Below are 13273 nucleotides of genomic sequence, written 5' to 3'. Positions count from 1 at the left end.
GAGTGTGTGTTTACACATCGGCGTGCACGTGTGTGTTTATATGTGTCTGTGTTGATGTGGGGGGGATCGAGTGGAAGGAGGGGAGGTTAGGTCGCAGCTAGTGGGCACTTACTGAGGTAAGACCACAGTGACAGTGAGCAGCTGTGAGAACTTTGATTCTCGCTCAACAGGAGTTCGTGCAAAGTAAGAGCATTTCAGAGGTTTGACAAAGGGGTGTTGCAGGGCTCTGATTAAATGTCAACTATGTGCCGATCTCAGCATGGAGCTGCAGGTGGACAAAAGTGTTTAAGCAGTCAGAGGAAGATGATGTCATGTATGAAACTCTTTGATCCACAATACACGTCTGGTTTGAATCCAGCAAAAACCAAGAAACAGGTGGTAGATTTTGAGAATCTGGATTGTTCAAATCCAAAAAAACAAAAGATATTAATTATTAGTTTTTATGATTATCATGATGGTTTTGTTCAGCAAGTTACTCAAATGCCAAAAGAGCTCCAAGTCTATTCATCTTCATTTGACACCCACCTGATGCCATGTTGCATTATGTAATAACACCACTTCAAAATGTAAAACATCTTAATTAAAACCATATTTTTTGATAATGACCTTGAACGCATTTTGAAATACTGTCCTCTATATTATGTATTAAAATTATTACCTTTTGCTTTGATTATTACAAAATGCAGAGGTGGCTTTTTGAAACGATAATGTATAATGTGACGCATTATATAATAAATGCACATTTTATAATAAACTACCACAAACCATAGTTTGTGTTTATCCTAATCAATACTTCTAATAATTTTGTTGTAGACCCTACATGTTTAAATATTTGAAATTTGTGTATTTAAAAACTATTCCACAGTGACAGATGAATGGATGGATATTTTTTTCATAATTTCTCTCCTCTGTTGGGGCTATAAAGTATAAAATCTCATTGCAAACTCTTTAATTCATTTATTCTGTTGCTTTCAAGTAACTGTTAGACAAAGTTATGAGTAAAAAAAACAAAGCCTATTGCAATTAGGTCTTGGACAAATATTTGTTGAAATTATGAAAAAATTGCTTTGGATTACATCAAAGTACTATATGTGCAGTCCAAAAGAAAAATAAAAAACAGCCACAACTCCCTGCAAGACAGAATTTCCCTTTCAGGGTCAATAGTCATTCTAAAGTAACAAGGCAAGCATATGCCACAGTGGTTCCCATTATGTCCCAAGGAAGATCCAATTAATTCATCAATCTGTACACCTCTGTCACCACCTTGTGCATTTTAGCCCCTTGCCAGCAAAGATCCATCCATTACCCGCCAGTTTGTTCAGCACTTACTCCCCACCACAGTCAGACTGCCAAAAACAGCCATTCTCCATGGCTGCTGGGTAATTACACATTGCCTTGACAACGCAAATGATCGTTTTCCTAGCAGTATATTACTTCATTAGTACTTTCCAATATGCTGGATTTTTTATGTCACTTTTTTCACTTAACTCCATCCATTTGTAACTCGTCTGGACATCATAACAATCATTAATAACTGTCAGTCGACAGCATCAGTTCAGCAGGCCGGCTGCCTCATTAGCATGGCCCGGCGTTTGTTCTCTGGTAAAGCTGATTATTTTCTACAACAGGCCAGCCCAATTACTTCAGTGAAATGGTATCACATAAATCAAAACTTAACAAGGTGGCAAATTTGAAGCTATCAGATTCCAAGAGACACTGTAACTAATATGTCACTGTCACAAGTGCTCTCTGTAGGTATGCCTCTGCCATACCAAATATATCATCCCCCCAGGATCTCTGAGGCTTTCCAAGGGAAATTACCATATTCAGAAAAGTGGAAGCACAAATGGTATGAAAATGTAAACAGGAAAACCTGCTTTGGGGCAGTGGAAAGGGTGAGATGCTCAGAAAGGGAATGATCCCACTATAATACATTTTCAGGTCAGTCCTGGAGAAAAAACTCAGGTGTTTCCTTGGATCTTAGGCCTTTCCCTTTAACATTTTACATAATGAAAAGAATCTATCATATCATGACAGCTACATCAGAGCAATAAAAAAAACATGTAATCTAAATATGCTTGTAATATTCTTGTAAACCACTTTGTTTTCTTTTGCAATTATACAACTGCGAAAAGCAGAAGTAGAGCCTCCTGCCCAACCAACGCGAATATAGCAAGTGGTTTATGGTAAGTCAACAACAAAACACTTGTCTTTTCCAGAAGTCATTGTATAGCACATCTAGAGATAAAACAAGTGACCAAACTCCACAAGGTGCTAGGTTGTTAAGAACTGGACTCGGCTGGGGTTGCTAGGTAACAACATAGTGTGACTTAATCAGAGGGGTATTGAAATGGCTTTTTTACAGACATCAAAAAATGTTAACTTATTGGTAGAAGTGGCTCGGTGTATATATTAAATGAGTGAGTTGTTTTTAGAAACAGTTGAAACCCAAATGGAAGTATTAATGTGCAAAATTAAAAAGTAACAATGATTCTTTTACATTACAATGTAGGAATTTAGGCCCACTCTTCTTTGTAGAATTGCTCGTCAGTTGTACAACAGGATTTTTTAGCATAAATAACCTAAATAAGGTCACGCCACTGAATGTCAGTCTCACAATTTATGGTTCCATTAATTATGTCAGGTCGTTCAGGTCCTAAAGCAGAAAAGCAGATTAAGACCATCATAAATGAGGGAATGTTTAGTTGATCTTTATGCACTTGTGATTTTTCATACAACCAGCGTGTTTGACTGCAGGCATGATGTTCTTTTTCATTTAAAAAATGCATTCTGCATTAACTAAGGGTATCTTTGATACTGAGTTGTTCTGATCATCTGAAACATTTTAGTGACAACAAAAGCAAAAAGAAGAGCGAATCTGCAGCGGAGCAAATCCATTTTACAGCACCATAGTTGAATAAGACATTCTATCAACTGTGCATTTATTTATGTAGAAAGAAAACGATCCTGCTATAATGCATTTTCAGGTCAGTGAGGGACAATAAACGCAGGCTTTCTGTCGGATCCTGAGCCTCTCGTTTTAACTTTTTACATGATGATATTCATCCATCATGTCATGACAGCTAAATCAGAACAACAACAAACATGCAAACCCAGCAATCTAAAATATGCTGACACCACGTGCAGGCCCATAAATACTGGAATGCCTCAGCTCTGCTTTGTGTGGCCCCCTTTTTTTTGTAGTCTGTTTAAACTAGATTTCCAATCTGCTGGGAATTCCCACAACACAGCATGTGTGATAAAGTACACCTCTGGTATAGGCAATGACATGAGAGTGATTGCAGAAGCTGTGTAAATGGGTTTCTGTTTGTCTGCCCTTGTTTCTTCTCTCTCAGCACACTGAAGCCGTGGTTACTGACTGGTAAGTAAGTGACTGATTTTCTTCTTGATGTTAGTTAAAGAGGGATTACCTCTCGGTAAACAGTCACCTCATTTTAATGTTATTTGATTCGTTTTCCTTCGGCATGCAGCTCCTTCCTCATGTTTAAGAGAGAATCGAGGACAGATGGATGCAGACTTAAAGTTTCTGATCTTTAGCAGAAGTTATGGAGGGTTATCTTTGGCTGTATATCTCTGCTCTGGCAGCATTCCCTTGGTGATGAAGGATTAACCACCGCAGCTGTCTCCTCCCTGGGATGATGCAGTGCGCTGCTCCCCGACGCGACAGCATCACTTAATCTTAATGTCCGCCTCTACGGAGCGGCCGCACAGGACAAAGCCAATCAGCATCACATGCCATGGGGATGGACCTACAGCTTGGCCCTGGAGTTTCTCACCCTTGCAGGCCTATTCATCAACTTCAGCCACACCAATCCCAGAGTTCTACCTCGCAAACCGCAGCTGAGCCGGCCGGTGATGTATGGGACAATGAAAAGGGTGTGGGGGGTGTCCTGGCACACGCAGGAGAACACTTATCAGATTGCACATTATGCACTGCTTTGTGTTCTCGGGGACAAAAAGGAAGGGAGAGGAGTAATGAATGTACTCTGCCTTTCCTTCAGCCCAGACCACCTATTTGCAGTGTTTAAAGAGATATCTGCTCAATAGTGCTCCGGCATTAAGAATGGGCCAGATCTGGAATAATGATCACTGCTCATTTAGATAAATTGCACTCAGGGAATCAATTTGTTAGGGCCTGAATTCACCTGGAAACTAAAACAATGGAAATGCATCTGCATCTTCTCAGCAACCACCTGCATAGCTGTAGCTGCGAAGAGCTCAGCATCAGCCAGCTGTGGTCAGTTTGCCTGTTCACCTGTTTATACCTGCCCTTTGGTACTCAGACATTGCCATTTCATCCCAGTCAACTTCAATTTCCAATGAGTAAACAAACTATTTCACACCTGCGTACCCAAGTTCAATATTACTGATATGATAAAGATAAACAGAATACAATTTCAGAAGATTTTCCTTCTCTTTCTTTTCCATGATCAGGAGACCCTCATCACTCTCTCTTAGCTTCAGCATCTAGGCCATTTCATATCATGTGGAGGTAATTTAGGGCAGCCCCTCACTGACAAAAGTCTCCAGCAACATTAAAAGAAGTTGCTAAAATTTTTACTACTTGCTTCCTTGATTTTAAAAAAAGTTGGTAGAAGAGAAGGAGAGGTGAATAAAGGAAAAAAACAATGTAATAGAAAAGCTCATGACTGGACCAAAGAGGACTAGAACCAGACATTGGCCACAGCAACAATCACACCATATTATTGTCCCATAAAATGTTAGACCGTGCCTGATATTTGTCATAGATCATCTTTAGTTGTGGGAGCAATAAGTCGACTGTTACTGTCTGTCACAAAAGATTTCTTAGATAAGCTGCCCAATATAGCTAATATGTTGCTTTAAGACACCAAGATTAACACAACATATTAAGAAAACAATGGAAAATTTTAATGAATTTTATGTGTTCTTTGAAGACGATTATGAGTATTTATCTGCAGTTACTTAAAATAATTATAATAAAAACTATAAAGAAAAATAACCTGAAATACAATGGTTTAACTACAGATATACAAAATTGTTTGGTTATGGGTATAAAATGGAAGTATGAAACGGTAATGTCTAAATATGAAATGGGGGAAATGCATTGAGGAAGTAGTCGATAAAAAATGAAGCCCTTTTCCTCCAATGAAAGGTTGGCACTGCTTTCATTTAACATCAAAGAACAATGAAAGACAAAATCCAGATAACCCTTTAAAGTAACAAAAGTTTGATCTAAACATATTGATGATAAAAAAAATATAATTCCCCACCATATCGTGAGGCAGTCTCGTAATGTAAATTATGCCAAACAATATCGCGACGATAACCTAACCATAGCAATTTGAGTACTTCGGCAGCGTCAGCCGCCGGCCCCTGTTGAGAACCCGATAATAAAGAGATGACACTTTTATGATACCATAATTAACAGTGCTCCAGGATAAAATTAAATCAATATGCCCATCTAATATCATTTTCTCTATGCAAATCAAACATTCAAAGCCCTTGGAAAGTGATATGAATTGCTTTCACATTTCAGTTCACACATATTATCATATCAGAGCTCTTAGGTTTGATGACATGGAGGATGGTTGGGGGGGTGGAGGGGGGTTAACGATGTGAAGATTTCACTGTAGAGAGAAGGAGAGCCTCTCTGACTGCTGATTAGCTCCCAGTAACAGGGAGATAATGTGGGTGCTTAGATCGAAACACTTCTACTCATTTCTAAGATAAAACAGTTAAATCTCACTGAAAGAAATCTCCTGAACATTACAGCTCAGAATTAAACCCCTGCTGCTGCTGAGTAATGAAACGGCTGCAATATAACAAGATAGAGTTTAATTTCTGAGAGTAAATCTTAGTACTATTCTCTGGTAAAACTGCACAGCCTTTCCCTATATGGGTGTGGGACAAAAGAGAGGCTGCAAAAGCTCGGCGCAGACAACACGAACAGTAGAAGGGGGAGCCTAATGGCCGTGATTAATGACAATAGGCCAGAGGAGAGCTGGGACACTGGCGCTACATATATCATCCCTTCTCATCAGTCCCTGCACCTCTGTGGCCTCCTCCCAGCAAACCAGCACATTACGCTAAGTAAAAAAAAAAAATAAAAAAATAAAAAAAGAACTCATCTGGTCTCAGTCAGCAAACCACAGGCAAGCTTTTCATATGATTCTTTATGGGCCTCGCAGATGATAGCTAAGCAGGGAAATGACATGTAGAATAAGATATAATGAGTAGAGGGGAGACGGCTTTGTGTGCGATCACTCATGTTTTCCATGAACCAAATACTTCCTGTGCTTAAGTCACATCTCCAAGGTCTAATCTTCCATATGGAGGGAGATGAGTTATTGGCTATTTATGAAAAGAAGTGATGATGAATGGCGCTGCATTTATCTGCATAAGTAACTCCAAGGCTATAATAAACATAGTTTGCACTCAGGGCAGTGCTTTATTTATGAGGCCTCTACGAATAGATATTATGTGGCCATCATCAGTTCCTTTCACTTCCCCGAGGAGAAGATAGAAAATGGCTCCACTACAGTGGTTTGTAAAAATATTCATACCTAGTGAACTTTTCCCCTCTTTATCACAACCCAACCATAAACTTCAATGCATTTTATTGGTGTTTTATGTGATACACCAACATAGAGTGGAGCAAAACTTTAGTAGATGAAAAATATGGTGATAGATGATTTTGAAGATTTTTTCAAAATTAAAATCTTAACAGTGTGGCATACATTAGTATTTATCTGTCTTCTACACTGATACCCCTAAATAAGATCCAGTTCAGCAGTTACCTGAAGGTAGAGTCTAATCGTATCTTTTATAAACTAAATGTAAGTACTCCTATTCCTCAAAGCCTTCCGATTTTTATTAAAGAACATTAGATGCCATTATGAAGACCAAGAGACACACCAGACATGTACAAGCAAGGCAAAAAAATAGATTAGCTATTAGAAGTACAATGTACTATGTCCAAAAGCCTTAACGTGCCCACCACACTTCTAAGGTGTAAACCTTATCATAATGTTTATTAACTTTTTTCAAGCAATGACAACAAAAAAGCTTTTATAACCCACAGTCTTTCACTTTAGCTTTGTCACATAATTATTCAATTGTTTAATTTAGAACTAGAACTAGCATTTTGTACTTATCCCCAAACGGTTACATGGGGGAAAAAATCGTTATAATTGCTTTGTCGTGTTTTTTCAGTCTCAACTTGTGTCATATTTTGCCATTTAACTTCTTCTCAATAAAACCTTGTTTTAAAATAAAGTTGGCTTTCTTGCTCATAATTCAGATCAAAACATTTCAACACAGTTCAAGCTACTAGTATTGGACAAAGCTCCAAGAACAAGTTGTTCCGCTGCTTTATTGAAGAGGCCATGATTTTTAAAAATTGGCCACTCAGAATAAGGCTGGAAGAATGCTGCAGTTTTTTTTTCTTCTTTTTTTATTGCAGTGCCCTTACAAAACCTACTGTAAATCGAAGCTGCTGAAAAAGTTGGTAAGGGCACAAAATTATGTTTGATCAACCCTCTATGAGGCAACTAAGCGTAGGTCTTTGATGCTGAATAACCCAAAAGGAACAAGCACATTAGAAACATCACAAATTATATCCATAACAAAAATTATCATTAAAAATATTAATTTAATTTAGTTCAAACGTGCTTTACATGGAGACATACATGTATGTTATACACACACACGTATGTATGTATGTTATACACACACATAAATGTATGTATGTATGTTATACACACATACATGTATGCGTGTATGTATGTATGTTATACACACATACATGTATGCGTGTATGTATGTATGTTATACACACATACATGTATGCGTGTATGTATGTATGTTATACACACATACATGCATGTTTGTTATACATACATGTATGTGTGTTATACACACATACATAAATGTATGTGTGTTACATACATGTATGTGTGTTATACATACATACATGTATGTGTGTTATACATACATACATGTATGTGTGTATAACATACATACATACACCCGCACACACGTATGTGTGTTATACACACACACACAAGTGAACCCTCCCTGTAAGGCGGTTCACCTTTCACTGCTTCACGGATTTTGTGTTGCAGTTTTTTTTCACAGTGCATTGTGTTCTGCATCCTGATTGGCTAAACGGTCTCCAAACTTCTTCTCTGTATACCGTAGCGTGCCAATAACGTTACGGTATTTAAACATACGTAATGCAGCTTGGCAAATTTTGGAAAATATTTTTGCACAGAAGAATAAAAAGCAGCAACTACCGATAACTACTCAGTGCTGCTCTATTTCACAAAATCTCAATAATATATTTTGAAATTTATGGGTGAAAAGCACCAAAACAAAAAGTTCAGGGGGTTTGAACATTTTTGCAAGGCACTATATATTCAAAACTCTTATAATTTAAACTCCTGTGAGAAAACTTACTGCCATCACCATAATCAGCTCTACTTGGGGTTTAGTTATGACCAATTAATGAGCCACATTCTTATGGGAATTATAACACACTGAGGAACTTGAAGTTTTAATTAGGAGGCACCTTGTTGGATCCAAGTTAATGCCTTCATCGTACTGAAAACATGGCAAATTAATCCCCAATTAATACTACAGGCAGATTTAGTCATTATGAAACAGCTTTCCACATAACAGGGTTAAAAAATCCCGTAAGTTCTTACAGTAATCTTATTTTGGGAGCAAAATAGAGCATTTTGCTAAAGAGAACCTCAACTACTTCCTAGCTTTTACTTATTTTTCTTAATAAGAATAGAGGATGAGATTAATAATCTTTTACCCCAAGGCTAACATCCCCTTTACCAGTTACAGTAATAGTAAGTTATTTTAAAGTGGTGTAAAGAAGCAAAGTGCATAAAAGCAATTATTTTCAATATCTATTTTCAGATATTGAACCTGACTTATAACCGCAAGTGAATCATACACGACAATAGCAATGACGGATTACATTTTTGTCATGTTTACTAATTTTATGACACAGAATCTCTATGCTGTTCACCATTATTTTTGTTTTCTTGCGTTTACCACAAAAGACTTTATGCATGTACCCTAGTCTATATTTAGCTCCACCTGCAGGCCTGGGGGAGTTAAAAAAAAAACAATAAAAATATTATCCTGTTCTTTCTGTGTGAATGAAAGCATTTCTGCAATAGGTCCCCTGTGGATGCAGGTGTTTTCAATACCGACAACCACTTTAAGAAAAACATTCTTGAGTCAGTTAGTACTTTCCTTAAAAACTTGCTGTAGAAGGTAAATCTATTCCAAAATACTTTTTCCACATTCAGTACTAAATTGAAGAAAATATACTTATATTGATTTAAAAAGTTACAATTTATGACTGCTTTTTGTGTGCTGTGTCTTTTAATGTCCATACGAAATTTATGCTTTTCCCTTTCAATAATGGCCACAACAACTAATGTACCAATCATGGTATATAAAAATTCAAACTGAACCCTTAAAAAAGTATTTTTTTATTCAAACTAACAAATATACATTATTATTTTTAAAAATCAAGTATTTTTTTGCAACTTTCTCTGTTGGGTAAAATTGCTCTAAACATGAGTTCTCACACTGGATTCTTGTTCGGTTTCATACAATCAGGCAAGTAGACATTAATCATCACCCCAGTCATCTATGTTTCATGACTGCCTGCTCCTGACAGTAGAGAGAATTAAGAGCTTCTCACCTTCCTCACTGTGTCTTCTGCTCTCCGAAAGCACAAACACGGCATCTTGCGAGAAAACAAAACATCTTTTGTCTATCTAACTGTTTTCGCCCACTTTCCACGGGTGCTGTGTATAATTAATATCTCAGCAGTGCCCGGGGTTGTCATTTTTCAAATGGTTTCCCTGGAAATGTTCTACACCTCTTAATGGCCCTGCTAATGCTGTAGCTGTCATGTCTTGGACAGCTGCACTTTCAGAAGACAAACTCAGCTGTGCCACCAGCTTCTCTGCGGACTTACTTACTCGCTGGCTTAGAGGCACGTCTTGCCAGCTGGTGATACTGCACACAACATTTGATTAATCGACGCCTTGTGTCCATGAGTGGCGAGTCACCTTCCAGTCTACTGAATATTTTAGCACTTGTTTGTGTGGGAATGTCGATCAAACAACTGGCCACAAATTCAGTCAAACACAAATTTATCACAGATTAATTTGTGTTTGACTGATTGAACTGTAATGACAGAAAAATACATTTATGTTTTATAGATACGGCATAATTTTTATATATATATATATATATATATATATATATATATATATATATATAAAAATTTTTTAAGGTTTTATTGGCTCTAGTGGCCTTTATTTGATAATTAATTGACAGGAAAGTGGGTAATGAGAGAAGGGGGAAGACATGCAGCAAAGGTTGCCAGGCCGGGATTCGAACCTGCGATGGCCGCGTCGAGGATTAAGGCCTCCTTATGTGGGTTGTGCTTAACCCCTCCGTCACCAAAGCACAACCCGATACGGCATAATTTTTAAGAAAATAACTTTTGCTGAGTTTCAGGGGAAAAAACATGCAAATGGATTTTTGTTTTATTTGTCTGGTGACTGAAGCTATGAAAAGAGGTTGATTTGGTGTCTGCTGAACCATTTATGTGTTGATTTGACGCCTACATTTTGGATTTGGACTTACATTTAATTCTGCTACAAAACCAATGATGAACTGTTTTCAGATTTTTGGCAAAACTCTGCAAATGTTCCACTAAAATATCCTGGTATTTCAGAGATAATAATTCAAAAATTCTAGATTTCCAGAAACAGACTCACAGCATCAGTGCTTCTCCACTTCACTTAACAGCGGACATGATATGCTTGTCAATATGATCCCGTGTTTAATACTTAACTGATTTTGAAAAAAGAAATAAAGCTAAAACCATCTAACTGCCATCTCATCTGACTGAAACAGATAGATTTGGGCGAACTTTATCTGTATAGTTAGTTCTAGATTATTTGAGCATTTATTTACTTATTTACATAGCTTTTGTCTACAATTGAGCAAAGGGCATTTGCTTGGTTTGACATATTAAATCATGGCTATGTATAGATTTAATATATACATATGTTTAAACTAGCTGTATGTTATTTTCATGTTTTTATTCTCTAATGTGGTTTAAGCTTGTATTTGCATTCTTTGATTTTTGCAGCAGACTGACTTCAGGATTATTGCAAGTTAACAAGATATTTCTTCCAATGGATTCATTTGTGTCTGACAGAAGAGCCTTTGGTGGTTTGTTGAGCTGGAGGGCTGAAAAAATCTGCAGTTCAAAGTATCGTTGTTAGAACTGATATTTCAACCAAACATCTTCAGTTGTAGATCAAAGACTTTTTGGAATAAAATTAAAACCCTGAGAGCAGTTTGTCCACCCTTGAAGCGATCATAAGATAAAGTGGAGATGTCACAAGATAATCAAGATTCGACAGAGGGTAAAAAAAATAGCACTACTTTTTCCAAATGCTTACAGAGATAAGGTCATGTGCAACCTTACAAATTCATTTGGAAAAAAATGGAATGAAGAATCATATTTTATATATTTTAGCTTTCATATAGTGAGAAAGTAATGAATTAACAAAAGGATTGATTATGAACAATTTATTTCTTATGGCCCTTTTGCCTAACAAAGCAAGATTAGGACCTGAATACGTTAAATCCGGAAATGACTACTTGAGACTACTTAAATACATAAAGTTTTTTCAATGGAGGAAAAAAATAGTGCAGAAAATTTTTTGTAATAAATCATAAAGGTAATTATTTGTTTCTTACCTCTAACAATTCATACAAAGTAAAAGTAACTGGAACTTTATTTTTAAATTAAAATAAAATGATTATAATTCTGAATAAAAATTAATCCATCACTTTCTGTGCTCCTGCTGTATAAATATAATTAAGAGAACCGGTCATTCAAGTAAGGTAAATGTGAAATGTCACTTTTACTGGTACCATTCCAATTAAGGAGCAGAGTTTGATATGCAATGAAAAAAGCCATGAATTAGGAGAAGAATGTTTATTTGTGGGGTCAAACATATTTAGTACTTTCCACTCATTCTGTCTCTTACTCTGATATTTCTCTCTCTTACAGCATCTATTACAGTTATATCTATATGGCCAAATATGTAACTTATGTTAAAACATTACTTAGTGATGGATAGAAATTTGGAACAGTCAAAGGCTACTTTTCTTACCCCTTCCTTTCTATGTCCTTCCCTCTCACATGTCCTTCCTTTCTTCCTGATTGAAAGCTGTGTGTGAAACCTAATTTTTATAGTTTATTGTAACACATTCAGAGCTAGACACACCAGTCCTGCAGTGTGTGTTTTTCTTTTCATTTAATTTTTATTTGAAACCAAAAACATATTGTCATCCAAACAATGACAGGAAATGCCACAGTTTTTGCCCTCTAATTAAAAGGGATAAAAAAAGAACAAAAAACAATGTTTTTGAAACCATTAGCTTTCCTTTGAGCTTTTTTTTCATATGCAACTCCCCTCCATAAAAGTCCAATTTAACATCCCTTCAACACAAAGCATAAAAAAGATCCACTGAAGTTCAAATCTGCCAGTAATGATAAGTAAAACCACCATGATGTGTGATATAATCACTGGGTAAGCATAAGAGCTGCTGTTTTTCTCTTTTCTAACACTATCGCTTTATTCCTCTGCTGAAAGCAGATAGTGTTGACTGTGAGATGGATATCATAATTCATGGGAGTTCAGATGGAGTTCAGGACAAACACTTCACATGCTTGTTACTTGTTAATAAAATGACAGAAGACAGATAAAGCCCCTGCCTTTTGGACATGTGGATCATGTGTGTGGGGTATGTGTGATCAGCGGTCAGATGGTGGAAATAAAGAAGTCATTGTAGCAGCCAGGCTTCACTCGAGGTCAGAGGACCATGTAATAGTGTTAATCTTGAATCAAGAAGTGTGAGGTCACAGGACATAAGATACCGAAACACAAAAACAAGTTTAAGTAGAGGACACTAACTGTTACAGCCTTGAAAAACCGTGGCTTTTTATGTCTGTATCTCTGTCTGAAGCGAAGCATGCAGGTGGCCCCTCAGCTCCCTGCTTTCCAGCAGCTTAGACCTGGCTGTTTGATGAGGGCTTATCCCTCAGCTGACATATTATCATTGGACAGGCCTCTGGCTGAGAAAAAAGAACGAGCGACGCATGGGATTAGCCTCCACACTCGTGCTAATGCAGTCAAACTGTCAGAGGGAT

The 13273-nt window shown here is 37.0% G+C and overlaps 1 long non-coding RNA gene across 4 annotated transcripts in view; it reads right to left on the bottom strand.

Moving 5' to 3' along the window:
• LOC122822704 overlaps window positions 1–13273 on the bottom strand; it is a 129767-nt gene that overhangs the window by 65514 nt on the left and 50980 nt on the right. For 2 of the 4 annotated variants that reach the window (XR_006369200.1, XR_006369199.1), the window contains exon 4: window positions 12508–13198. The exons of the other annotated variants lie outside the window; for them this stretch is intronic. This is a non-coding gene — a long non-coding RNA (uncharacterized LOC122822704). Of the gene's footprint in view, window positions 1–12507; window positions 13199–13273 lie in introns of those variants that run through there. 4 annotated transcript variants of the gene reach the window in all.

The sequence above is a fragment of the Gambusia affinis genome, linkage group LG20, assembly GCF_019740435.1.
Source record: "Gambusia affinis linkage group LG20, SWU_Gaff_1.0, whole genome shotgun sequence".
NCBI classification, from domain to species: domain Eukaryota; kingdom Metazoa; phylum Chordata; class Actinopteri; order Cyprinodontiformes; family Poeciliidae; genus Gambusia; species Gambusia affinis.
Note: the sequence above shows the minus strand (reverse complement) of the source record. Positions and strands in the feature narration are given on the sequence as shown.